The sequence below is a fragment of the Sapajus apella genome, unplaced genomic scaffold (assembly GCF_009761245.1).
Source record: "Sapajus apella isolate SASKATOON/1434 unplaced genomic scaffold, GSC_monkey_1.0 scaffold8, whole genome shotgun sequence".
Lineage (NCBI taxonomy): Eukaryota > Metazoa > Chordata > Mammalia > Primates > Cebidae > Sapajus > Sapajus apella.
The window spans coordinates 18,454,123-18,467,494 of record NW_022436948.1 but is presented as its reverse complement, the minus strand read 5'-3'; positions in this window follow the sequence as shown (position 1 = coordinate 18,467,494).

Below are 13,372 nucleotides of genomic sequence, written 5' to 3'. Positions count from 1 at the left end.
GCTCCACGCCGTAGGATTTGTATACCCTTGTTAGTAGTATTTTCTCAAATTTCCATTTGCTAAAGTGTCATTTCCTACTCCCCACCCCAAACTATGATTTTAATGGTAAGAGTGAGGAAATACCTGACAGTAAAATATTCCCTTCCAGCCAAACACCTGCTCCTTGCCTCCCATGTAGAAGAATTACAGTCTCTCAACTCTGCGTTTTCGTTTCCCACATCAAGATCCCTACCCTAGGCCTGCTGCATTGGAAACCCTTTTAATATCAGCACCTTTGGTGGTAGCAGAGTATATGGATTCTGTGGGTAGAATCTCCATTACTAAGCACCACTACTTCGTGGGACCATTAATGAATGCCTGAGACTCTGGGTGAGCTTTTTCCTTTTGTGACACTCGTGTTGCAAATACTAGTTTTTAGAAGGCTTTGTTTCAAAACCAAAGGTTACACTTTGAGAGTGACTCTAGCTTTGATATGAATTCTTCATTTTTAGAGGTTGAAACTACATCTGAATAGTCCTTCTCCCCTTCTTTTCCAGCTCTTTTCCTTCCTGTCTATCCCCTTTAACATTTACAATGGCAGAACATGCATCCTGATGCACTAATGCATGTGTACCCAATCTCATATGCATTAGTACACACAACACAGGGCAGCATCCACGTGGCACACACATATTCACTAGAACTCGTGCTTCCCTCTAGGCTGCACTGATGGATTAATAGAAATCCTAATCAGAGATCAGATAATAGGAGAGGGGATTAAACAAACCATTCCCTGCCCTCAGGAAGAACACTTCCTAGAGACCTGTATTGTAGAGGTTCCTTTTTTTAACCCTCTCAGGAAATGTTACTTGAATGCCTGATAAAACTCGAAACCATCTTCTCTGCTATCTGATTAAGACATATTACAAAACAAGCTATCTGTTGTGATGAATAACATACACTTTAGAATGCATTTTACTTAATTTTATAGAAAATACATTTTTTTGAAAAACCAGATTTTCATTTTTTATACACAGTAATTTTATACTATATAGAAGTCTTCAAATGAATAATGTACGTATGTATTATTTAAGACATACAGGTGTTATCTGTAAAGTGAAACCAACAAGTCATGTTTTATGCTGACCAGCTGTGAAATGTTGTTTTAGCTTTTCTCACACAATTATGCACATATTACTTGCTTTTATGAGTTACTTGAGTTCTATTTTTTCTTTATTTTCCAGAAATCATCAAAAATCAAACCTTACTAGAAACACATGGAAAATCAGGAATTTCCAGCAGAAAGTAATTTGAAACATTTGAGAGTTTTTTTTTCCTCCACTTCATAATGGCAAATTTCAAGCAAAGATTTCAAATTACTTACTGAGCAGTAGCTGTAATTGTAGTGGAGTTTCTCAGTCCTATAATTATATATATATGTATATATTTTAAAGTTAAGGTTATATCTTAACATCACCTTGCTCAAGCTCTAGAATATTACATTCTTCCTCAAAACTATTTGGTCTCTCTATGTTCAATATATTTTTCTGGTAAATGAAGTAAGAGTTTGAAGTAAGTCCAGACAAAGCTGATAAATATCATTTGGTTGCAGTCTTACCCCTGACAAGTAGGGAAATGGAAACTGTAGCTTCTTGATCAATGTGATTATCTCCTAGTCATGATCTTGGGGTCATTGCAAGTTGCTTATGTGGTCAGTGGAAGAAGACATACAGTGTTTTTTCTCAGACTGTCCATACGCTGTTACATACCCTCTCATACACACGTTTCTTGGTCAGGTACTAACAAGTGGAAGAGCAGTTATCTGGGTTACATTTCTAGACCTGGGTTCAGGTGAATACGTTACAGTTTTTTCCCACTTTATTTTTCTTCGGATGTGTTTCTCTTCCTACATCTCTGTTCCTTACTCTTTTAAATAAAGTTGGAAACAGGAAGTGACAATGCATTCCAGGAACTCACCATCAACTCTCCCCCTTTCCTCCTCCCAGCTGGCCCAACCTGGACCTGTTGGAAACTTCTCTTTCATCACTAGATGAAATGCCTCTGACCTTTGAAAATATGAGCACATGAGCTTGAGGCAGCAGGAAGAGAGGAAGTGGGCTTTGACTGATTTACAGTTCAGGGAACTAACTCTTGCCCACAGCTTCTGGTGTGGTTCTTTCCAAGAGCCAGACTACCATTTCAATCCTCTTCCAATCCATCTATACCCTTTCCAGTTTATGTTAGTGATGAAACAAGACTCCTCCATCCTTCAAGAAAATGGAACATCAGATTATTTTCAGAATGGGGGTGGAGAGGAAAGGATTCTGTTGTGGTGCCCTCATTTCTGAGACTCAAACTCTTGTTCATAATAATCTTCTCAGATACATCCTCACCAGATCTGCCCAGAAAGTTTATCAGACCCTCAATGGCCCATGTTATTTTGGGTCCCAACGTTTCAGGCGACTTTTAAATGGCACCTGAAAAAGTTAATCTGACAAGTGACATTATAGAATTTATTGATAGTTGCTTGTAAATTAATAAATTCATATTTATAACTATATAATCTCTTTTTTTTTTGCATCTCAGACTCACACTTATTTCTGATAAGCATTAATCAAATAGGCAATTATTTCATCCATCTATTAGCTTACTAGGTGTCTTTCTTTTAGAGAATTCAAATGAGGAAAATGATATCGATTGAATCTCAGAAAGGTAGAGGTATTAACATAGGAAAAATGGCCAGTATGACACAGAGAAAGCCTCTTACATATGTTACATAGCTAAACTCCACAGAAATTTCAGAGAATCCATAAATAACTTAAAAAATGTGCTGATAGAGCATTAAAGGGCAAAGTAACCTGATTAAAGTCTCTGCTAACTTCCAGGCAACCAGTTTACCTTCCAAAAAATGTAAAACAATGTCTTGAGATTATGAGATTTCTTTCCTCTCTCTTCTCTCTCTATCATAAATCTCATTTTTCCTTTGGATTGTTGACAGGAGTTTAATGGTTGGGTCCCTCCTACATGAATCAACTTTTTGCATGCTGGGGATAATAACGTCTCAGAATTATTTTTGGCTAGCATCTCTTTCTTCTTTCCACATTTTTTCCTTTTCTTCCTCTTTTTCTTTCTGCCTTTGCCATAGAATGTATGTTCTATGGAATTAGGGACCATGCCTGCCATTCTCACCATGGTATTTCCAGTTTCTAGTTCAGTAACTAGCAAATTGGAGGCATGCAAAGACACATGTAAACTATGCGAAGCACATATGTTAAATACTTTTAAAAAATATTTATACAGGTGGTTACTGATATTTCCCTGTTGCCCTTCTTTACCATTCTTTTTCTAATAATGAAAGCACACCTTTCCAAAGAAAGTCAGTCCACGTGTTTGAATTAGGCTGATTGCCTTCCCTTAGATCTGGACACTGGATACTAAGCCTGACAGGTCAGAGTGCCCTGTACATCTGGCCAGAGTTGCTGGTTTTGGTAAGAGCCCTGCCCACTGGACATTTACTCAAACCATTAGCCAAAAGCACCTTTTCTCTGGGATCAGACAATCCAAAGATCACATATTAAGAAGGGAAGTCGAACTGCTGTAACAAACACCTTTAAATTCTCAGTGGTTTCACACCAAGTGTATTCTTTGCTACTGTCACTGTCTCTTGTGGGCTGATGGCAAGCACAGTGGTGATCCGTGCAGTAGGAGCTCAAGCTTGCTCCATGCTGTAATCCTTCCCCATCCTTAACCAGCTGCCTCCAAGGCTGATGCAGAAAGGGAAAAGAGAGAGCAGTGAAGGCACACTCTCCCTCGCTTGCCTTTTCCTAGAAGTAGCATACTTCTGCTCCATTGTCAGAAATATAGTCCACATGGCAGTAATAGCCCTATGGCTCCACCCAGATGTAAATATGGGAGTGGGAAGCTGAAAAATACAAACCAGTAGTGAGTCAAGAAGAAAGAGGGAGAAACATCTAGCCAGTCTCTACTGATTGCCATTTTATCTCAGAGATCCCACCAAATGGGAAAAGCCTAAGAATGAAGATGAACAGAGACGAGAAAGGGAGAAGAAAGGAGAAAGTAAGAATGAAGGGAGAGAAAAAGGAGAAGATAAGTCATCAGGATTCTTGAATCCAGTGATGTCAATAAAATCCCTTACTTTTGTTTAAGTAAGTTTAATTAGGGATTCTGTCACCTAAAGCAGAAGTAACCCGGTCAGCATGCTACTTTGTCCAGGCCTGCTACGTCCAGCCCTAGCTCAGTGCTTTGCACGTAGTAGACAATCTAAATATTTTTGGTATCAAAGAGCATAAGAATGAATACTCAATATTAAGAGATTGCGGTAAAATTGTATATAGTTATTGGTGTGATGTTAACTAAGAGTTTATCTTTTATATTATTTCTAAAAATTGTAGTCTCAAGTAGCTAATAAGTGTGCGACATTTATTCTATTATTGTACTTCCTGTTTTTCTGTTCTGTCACTTACCTGTGAATGCCACTTATCTGCTGGTCTATATCAAAATTGTCAACACCTCTTATCTGCATTGGTGTAGTAAATATAACATTTTTACATTTATAATTAATCATAACCAAGACTTCCATTGTATTCCTATTATTCTAAGCTTGCTTAATCGTACTAAATACTGTAATTATCTGCAAAATCCTGGAATGTAAGGACATTAACCTCCCTCCAATGTTTATTATGAAGAAATGTTTAGCTAGCCCTCCTCATCCCACGTCTGACCTTGCAGTATAGAAAAATGCTGATCATTGTGGCTCTTAAACCATTACAGCTAACTGCCTAGCTGAACATCATAACAAAATTCTTCTACCAAACGACAAGGCATGGAAGGTGAATATTCACTATGTGCTAACTTTCTGTATGGTTGAGCACATCCTGCCAAAAATAACCAGCCAAAATGCCTGAGTTTATATCCTAACATAGGCACTATCTGGGATCCTGGGGAAATTATTTAGACACTTTGTGTATTTTTTCCTCATCTGCAAAAGAGTGACAATTATAACACATGCCTCATTGGTTTTTTAATGAAGATTAGTGAGGTTAAGAATTTGAATATGTGTTAAATACCTAGTACATAGCAAATAAATAATAAATGTATTATTTTTAATTACCCACTATGGCAGTTAAGGATCTTATTTTAATTCTCTTATAATTTTGCCTCAGAGATTACCTCTGACTTTGTCCTGAGAGAATCTTTTGGAAGAGAATCACTAAGGCTGTGAGGAATAAAGAGTTTAAGACATTCCAGGTACTAAAGCTGGAGAAAAGCCTGATGCAAATAACTAGAAAATCCAAAAAGGTGTATAAAGATGCAAGACTTGGTCTAAGTTAAAGAAAAAGAACAAGAAATATAGCTTAAGAAAATAATCATTACCATCTGTAACTCAGTTTAATAGAAACTTTTATGTTCTAGAACTCCATACCCCAAAGAAAACTCAGAGGGTGATATGGTTTGGCTGTGTCCCCATCCAAATCTCACCTTGAATTGTAATCCAAATTATAATCTCCATGTGTCCAGGGAGGCACCTGGTGGGAGGTGACTGGATCATGGGACAGTTTTCTTCATGCTGTTCTCTTGATAGTGAGTGAGTTCTCAGAAGAGCTGATGGTTTAAAAGTGTGTCACTTCCTTCACTGTCTCTCTCTCCTGCTGCCAGGTAAGATGGGCCTTGCTTCAACTTGGGCTTCTGCTGTGATTGCAAGCTTCCTGAGGCCTCCCCAGCCATGTGGAACTGTGAGTCAATTAAACCTTTTTCCTTCATAAAATGTCCAGTCTCAGATAATATCTTTGTAGCAGTGTGATAATGGGCTAATACAGGTAGTAACAAATGGTATCGGTTGCTTTTAACTTGAGGGAAGAGTCAATGACTCTCGTCTTTCCCACAGCATAATGTTGTGTTTGACCCTTAGGATTAGTGTATATGGTATTTACATTTTCAATCTCTGAGTGGTTCCCTGAAGAACTTAGATACATAGAACACAGCAATTCATAATTTGAAATGTGGTCGGCCTATGTAGTTGCATGGCATTTCTTCTTCTGGGTTTTGTTGGTTTGTTTGTCTTGGTTTGAATATTTAATATTACATAGCAAGCAGCTAAGGTAAGGAGATGAAAGCAAATGCTAAAGCCGCAACTCTGTTTCTTTAAAAGAGATGCTCCTCCTCAGAAGGTTAGCTGTTATTGTTGGTGGTGGAAGTGATGAGAACATAAGTAAGTGCAAGACATTGTGTTTTAAGACAGAAAGTAAAACAGAATTTAGTAATGGCTCAAATCTACCATGGAAATAATTTCAATTATGCTGCCCACAGGTAGAAGAAAAGGTGGTAGATGAGACAGCCCCTCCAGGCAGTTCATCTGTTTCAGAATTCACTCATCAATAAATGCTTGGTAGAAGCTGCAAATGGCCAAATGTGTTATTACACACAAAAAGCACATCTGTAAGTTTCCATTAAAATGAGGCTGAAGAAAAAGAGTCAAGAGTGCAAACATTGCAACAAAGCTACAGGTGGTGAAGGCAAGTTGTAGGCGGCTAAACTAGGCAAACCTGTAGTGAATGTTGCTTTTAAACTTCCAAAAACATTTTATAGTTTCTGCCACATGCGACGGCAACAAATTCATTGTTTGACTTACTGCCCCACATGTGTTCTCTTGATGAGAAGAAACTCATAGAAGAGAAATAATATGTTTAATAAATAAAATACTGGCCTATGTTACAAGAGAGTACTTCCCCAAATATTCATTCATGCGATGGGTAAGAAAACACGAGGATTTAAGGAAGCCAAGGATAAATTGACTCATCTACTTTTGTGGCAATACAGCATATTTTGGGATTAAGACTCACTTGTTTTCCTGTTCTGCCATTTCCCAATATTAAGAAACTTGAATAGGAACTCGCTGAATGTTTATTGACATTCCATTAAAAAGAGCATAAGACACAGCCAAAAAATTTTTTTTCTTCAAAAATATCCACAAGTACATTGGGCTAAGGTAGTATTTTAAAACATGTGGGTTCTCAATATTTTCTTGACATATCTATAAGAGCAGGAGAGCATATTTTGTCTTTCTTTGTGTTTCTATTGACCAAGGAAAAGTAAACGTCCATCCTCTAGAAAGCAGTGAATCTCAAATATTTTGGGGCCCTTTTATCCCTTTAAAAATTCTCAAAGACCCTAAAAACTTTGGCTTATGTGGGTTATATCTGCTAATATTTACCATGATGAAAATTACAACTGAAAAAGTAAATATTTTTAATAACAATAACACAATTATCATATGCTAATGTAGGTAATATTTTTATGACAAATAATTATATTCCCCAAAACCAGAAAAATAGTGAAACAAATGTTGTTGTTTTATATATTGACAAATTTCTGTATAGAAGATAGCTGAATTCTACTAACTTCTTCTGTATTCAGTCATTTTAACATCACATGTACTCTCCAGAAAACTCCACTGTAATATCTTTGTATTATTATAAGAACATTTTTTTAATCTTGGAGCTCTCTTGAAAAAGCTTCACAAATCTTGCCCTAGAAACTCGCTACTCCAAACCAGCACCTGCATGACTTAGAGCTGGTTAGAAATGCAAAATCTCAGGCTAGACCCCAGACCTACTAGATTTGCATTTTCACAAACTCTCCAGGTAATTCTCCTGTACACTAGTGAATAGAAGGATGCTATTACTTTGTTTCTATCTCTTCCTGACTCCCCCCACCCCAGGGAAAAGAGTGGATCAATTGATTGGTGAAATAAATAGGTAGACAAATGTCGGCCCACATTTTCAAGTTGAATGTAATTAATACGGCAGAAATCACTGGGCATATGCGACCTTTTTGTGTGTCGGGGTGGACAGAGGGTGGGATGGATCTTCTGCGCTTAATGGTTCATGTAGCAAACTGGCTAAATGTCTTGCTCTTCCCATAGCAGCTCCCAAGGCTAACCAGGGAAGTCAGGACAGAAGGATAAAGAATCATGTTAAAGCCATCCTTCAATTACGCTTTCCCAATTATATTTTGATCTGTATCCTGTTTCTAAGTTGGTTCAGAAAGGAAGGCTGTGATAATTTGCTATTCCCACATCTCTCTAAAACTAGCAAATATAAGTCTTCTGTGCAATGCTTAGTCCAGTCGGTGTATGTGCTCATTAAATGTTGCTGCTGCTATTGGATGTAGAAGAATAGTCTAGAACTTAATATTGGTTCAATTATTCTCTTTCTTTTTTTCTAAGACAGTCTCACCTTTTTACTCAGGATGGAGTGTAGTGGTACAATTATAGCTCACTGTAGCTTCGACCTTTTGGGCTCAAGTGATCCTCCCACTTTAGCCTCCAGAATAGCTGGGACTATAAGCACATGCCCCCAAATCTGGCATTTTTGTTTTTATTTAGTTGTAGAGATAGGGCCTCATTATGTTGCTCAGGCTAGTTTGGAATTCCTGGGCTCAAGTTATCCTCCTGCCTTGGCCTTCCACGGTGCTGGGATTACAGATATAGGCCATGGTACACAGAATAATTATTCTTTTACTTTGAAAAAACAGACTGTAAATATTTTTACAAGAGTAGATATTAACACCTAGAATCAACAAAACACATAAAGTTTATACTTTTACATCTAAGTCATAAATATAAAAATATAAACTTACATTTTAAATTTATATTTATGCATGTTTATATCCCTCTATTCTAATATGCAATGAATATGGGTAAGATAAAATATGAAAAGAGAAAAATAGAAACAGGCATTTTCTAAAGCATATCTCTTTAGATCAGAAACATAAACTCAAAGTTGTGAAGTCAGAGGCTTTCTGGACTCTGTGATAAGCAGGCAATGGCGTCTAAGCGTTTGGCCCCTGTGTGCTAATAGAGACCATAAAAAAGTGCTCTAGCACAATAAACGAAGGACTGAAATCTGCCTCACTACTTAAAGCTCAAACTTAAATCTTACCACTGATACCTAGATTACAGTAGAAAGCTTACGAAAGTGGCAACTAAATGTTATCTGCAACAATGTTTTGTTGCAAGCTATGGTCCAGGTCAGTAACAGAACCAAGCTCAGAAACCATAAGCTTGAACCAACAAAACTAGAGGACTAGTGAATACATCTGTCATATCGCCAGTATCCCCTGTGGCAGAAGCATTGAAATCATGCAGTATTAGGGTGTTAGAGCTAATGACTGCTAAGCAGAGATGGGTAAGTACTGAGGAAAATTTTTTTAAAAATCCAAACCTTCCTATCTAAGTACACAAATGATATTATACAGAAATAAAATGCTAAAATTACAGGCAACAAAATCATATGTCAAAATATAAATATAATTTCAGTGGAGGTTGACAAAAATTTTAAGTAAAGTTTCTGAGGATGTTTGAAGAGATAAATGAAGAAATAAGTTTGATTAAAAAGAATAGAATATTAGGTAAAATTAAGGTAAAATAAATAGTAAGAGGAAGCATAAAAAGGAATAAAGTCAAAATCTTGAAAGTAAAAAATATATGTTTTAAAAATATAAAAACTATTTTAATGGATTCCATAAACTGTGCATACAGTTGAAGTGAATTAGTGATTTGGAAGAAGATGATTTCATCTAAAGTTTTTCATAATAAAGACACAAAAGGCCAGGTAAAAGATGTATATGTTAATAAGAAGGGTAACAATAGAATATGGGAATGATAGAAAAGCAGTATATGAATGGAAAATATTTGATAATTTTCCAGAATTCATTAGATCAAAACTTTACTATGAACACAAAATGAATTAATTAAAAATAATTTTAATTTAGACTCTTTGTGTTGAATTTTATGAACAAGAAGGATAATTCATTTATCTTAATGGCTTCCAAATGGAAGGGAAGCCCAGATTAACACATTTTAGGCAATTTTTTGTCAGCAAAAATAGATAACTGAAAACAGTGGATAATATCTTTAAAGGACTGAAAATTTAAACTTAAATTTTTATACCCAGCTATATTATTTTTCAAGAATGAAGACAAAATGTGCTTTAAAAAGTTTTTAAAACTAAGAAATTTTACTATCAATGAATAGACCTTTATAAAGGAATTGTTAAAGGATAAAAACTTAGCAAGAAGGAAGGTCAGCACAGAGAGAAGATGATAAATGCAAAATTGATAAAATACATTATTAAATATATTGAATTTTGACATAAAGCTAAAAGAGCCCAACTTGTATGCTTTTTCTTATTTTATTCAAGGTAATTAAATGGAAGAAATTATTATGAGCTTTAGTATAGAAACTATCCTGAAAAAGCTTCTAATGGCCAAAGAAGAAACAACTTGAAGAGCAAAATAGAGGTAGTATAGAATTGTAACTCAAAGCAAAAAAATAAACATCTATAAGTCCATATTGCTATGAACATGCTATTAAACAAATAAAAGGAAGAAAAGATACAAATTTCCCATAGAGAAGAATACTAAATACCATGTCAACACTCCCTTCCTTCAGGAGGTGGAGCTTAGTGCTCTGTCCCTTGAGTATGGGTTATACTTAATAACTTGCTTCCAGTGAATAGAATGTAGAAGGGAAGAAAAGTATCTTTATGATAGAAAAAAGTGTCTTTATGATAGAAAAAGTGTCTTTATGATGGAAAAAAAACACCACATTGCCAGGGGATCAAGATTAACTACATCACTGATAACTAATGTGAATAATATGTACTCTTGATATGATATGAGGAAAATGAAAATGACACTTCATCATTACTGTCTTCCTTTGAAAAACCTTAGTCAAGCCATGAGAAAAACACACTGCTAAAATTGGGCTAATGTTGCTGGAGGTTTAGGAGGGAATACAAAGAAAGGAGAGTTATGAGGGGTTCAGAAGGCTTTTTAGTGAAATTGAAAATAAATATACAAAAATAAAATGAGGGAAAATGAAGGCTTGATTCAGATCAAATTGGAGGGACAGAGATAACTATTGAACTTGTAAAACTTTAATAATGAAAAGAGAAGAGACAGAAAATTGTCAAGTAATGTGTGGCAATATTCAGACAGGATTTAACTTTAATGTTAAAAAGTGAAAGCTACCCTGGGCAAGTTGAAGTGAAACGGAAACGTATTTTGTGAATGGTGATGCTGTTTTGGAAAATTTGGTTTTCTAAACCAAGTTTGAGTGCCTATACATAGGACAGAACTCAGGATAATTAGGTAGCATAGGGCTCCCTTGTTTATGATTTATATATGATGTTGATGGGAAATGATTTCCTTTTTAATTTTTATTTTTTAAAGAGCAATCCTTCATCTACAATGTTGTATAGAAGGCAAGTCTACATAATATAAGTATAGGGTGGCCATAGGAACCTCGGATTCCCTATCTCAGTTTTCTCCAAAGAGGAGGCTTGGAAGAGAAGATTTTTACCAGATACAGGTGTGGTAAGAGGGAATTCCTAGAAAGTACTGAAAGTAAGAGTTGAGGACTATGTATTTTGCATCAAAGAGATCAGTCTTACTGAATTTTCTCATGCTCTAATAAATTCAATGAGGCACTTGTCTTAACTACAGGTGGTTCCCACTTACAGCAGCCTGACTTATAATGAGTCATATGCTCAGTGCTCTGCCAGTTACTCAAGAGCCCTGGCAAAACGCCACACACAGTTACATCATTGACACTGTCTTCTTTCTGACAGGCACCAATATTTAAGACCCTTTTGCTTGGATCCTTAACTTCAGATGACCTCTTGAGAGCCTTGCAGCTTCCTCTGTGTGGGTTCTCGTTGGTACTTGTTTTCAAACATTCCTTGTTAATAATCAATAATAACAATGTAGAATATATTGTATAAGGCTTTGCTACTTACCTTTGTGCACATATTCTTTCATTTTGTACTAACATCAGTAAACAAATATATATTGAACACTTACTATGTGACAGTCATTATAACAGCCACTTTAAATAAATGAGTATATTTAATTCCTTAAGAGACCTATGAGGAGGACATTATTAATTGTATTTTGCTTAAAACTACTGATATGGTTTGGTTATATCCTCACCCAAATCTCATCTTGAACTGTAGTTCCCCTAATCCCCATGTGACATAGGTGAGACCCAGTGGGAGGTAATTGAATCATGGAGTCAGTTACCCCACATGCTATTTTCATGATAGTGACTGAGTTCTTATGAAATCTGATGGTTTTATAAGAGGCTTTTCCCCTTTTGCCTTCACTTTTCTCTTCCACCACCATGTGAAAAAAGTGTTTGCTTCCTCTTCCACCATGATTGTAAGTTTCCTAAGCCTTCCAGAGCCATGAGGAACTGTGAGTCAAATAAACCTCTTTTCTTTGTGAATTATCCATTCTTGGGCAGTTCTTTATAGCAGCATGAGAAAGGAGTAATATGGGGACATTTAGGTTTGAAAATGTTGTCTGACTTGGGTAAAGGCAAAGAGCTTGTGTATTGGAGAGCTGGAACTAATATCTAAGTTTCTTGATTCTAAATACAGTTCCTTTTTTGCTGTACCATTTTGCTCCTCCTCAGGGAGGATCTTTATTGTTAATTTTTAGCTACAAAGTCCTCTGCCAGTTATACTTTCAATCAGATTTGTGTGTCTTATTATTGCATTTATTCAAGCATATTAGCTTCTATATAGGTAAAAATCTTTATACTGTACAATGTATAAGTTTATGTTTAATGACAAATAATTTTAAGACAGAGGCTGCAATTGTTTTATTTAAAAAATTGAGCATCAGGCTGTTGATTAGGAAATAATCCCTTATTACAACATTGTACCTGTAAGAAAACTAGTGAACTTAAGTCATTTCATTTCTAGGAAAAGAATAGAGGGTAAGGTCTGTGAAAGAGAAATGTCAGCTTCATTTTTGGTTCTTGGGTATAGGCATTATGAAATTAACTTGAAACAGACTAAGACATCTAGCTATTTCCTTGTACTTTGAAGCTGTCCTTAACAAGGAAAATTGTTAATTTTGATGGGTTTTCATTTGGAGATATGAGTGGGCTGTATTTTGAGGTCAGCTTACTGTTCACTGTAGGGGTTCAGTCAGGGTGGTGGAAGAAATTATAAAATAAAAATCATGGAGAAAAGGATACAGCTTTCTTAGAAGTCCAGGAGTTTTTTGCAAAATCCTCAGCATGGAATGAGCCAAAGGCAATGGTTCTTACCCAGAGGCAATTAGGCAGGAGTAGATACAAAGGAATGTAAGGTAGTTAATCTAAAGAGCTGGTTTACTCCTGTGGTCCTAAGACTGACCTTTGAACATCCACAGGAGCATGAATGAACTCTACTCGAGGTGTCAGCAATGTTACTAACCACAAATGGTGTTTGCTTTAGGCCTCAGAACCTGGCCTTTAATCATTCTTAGGACTGCTCTGTCTGTTGAAGACAACAATGTTAATTATCTAAAAGTGTGTTGACTC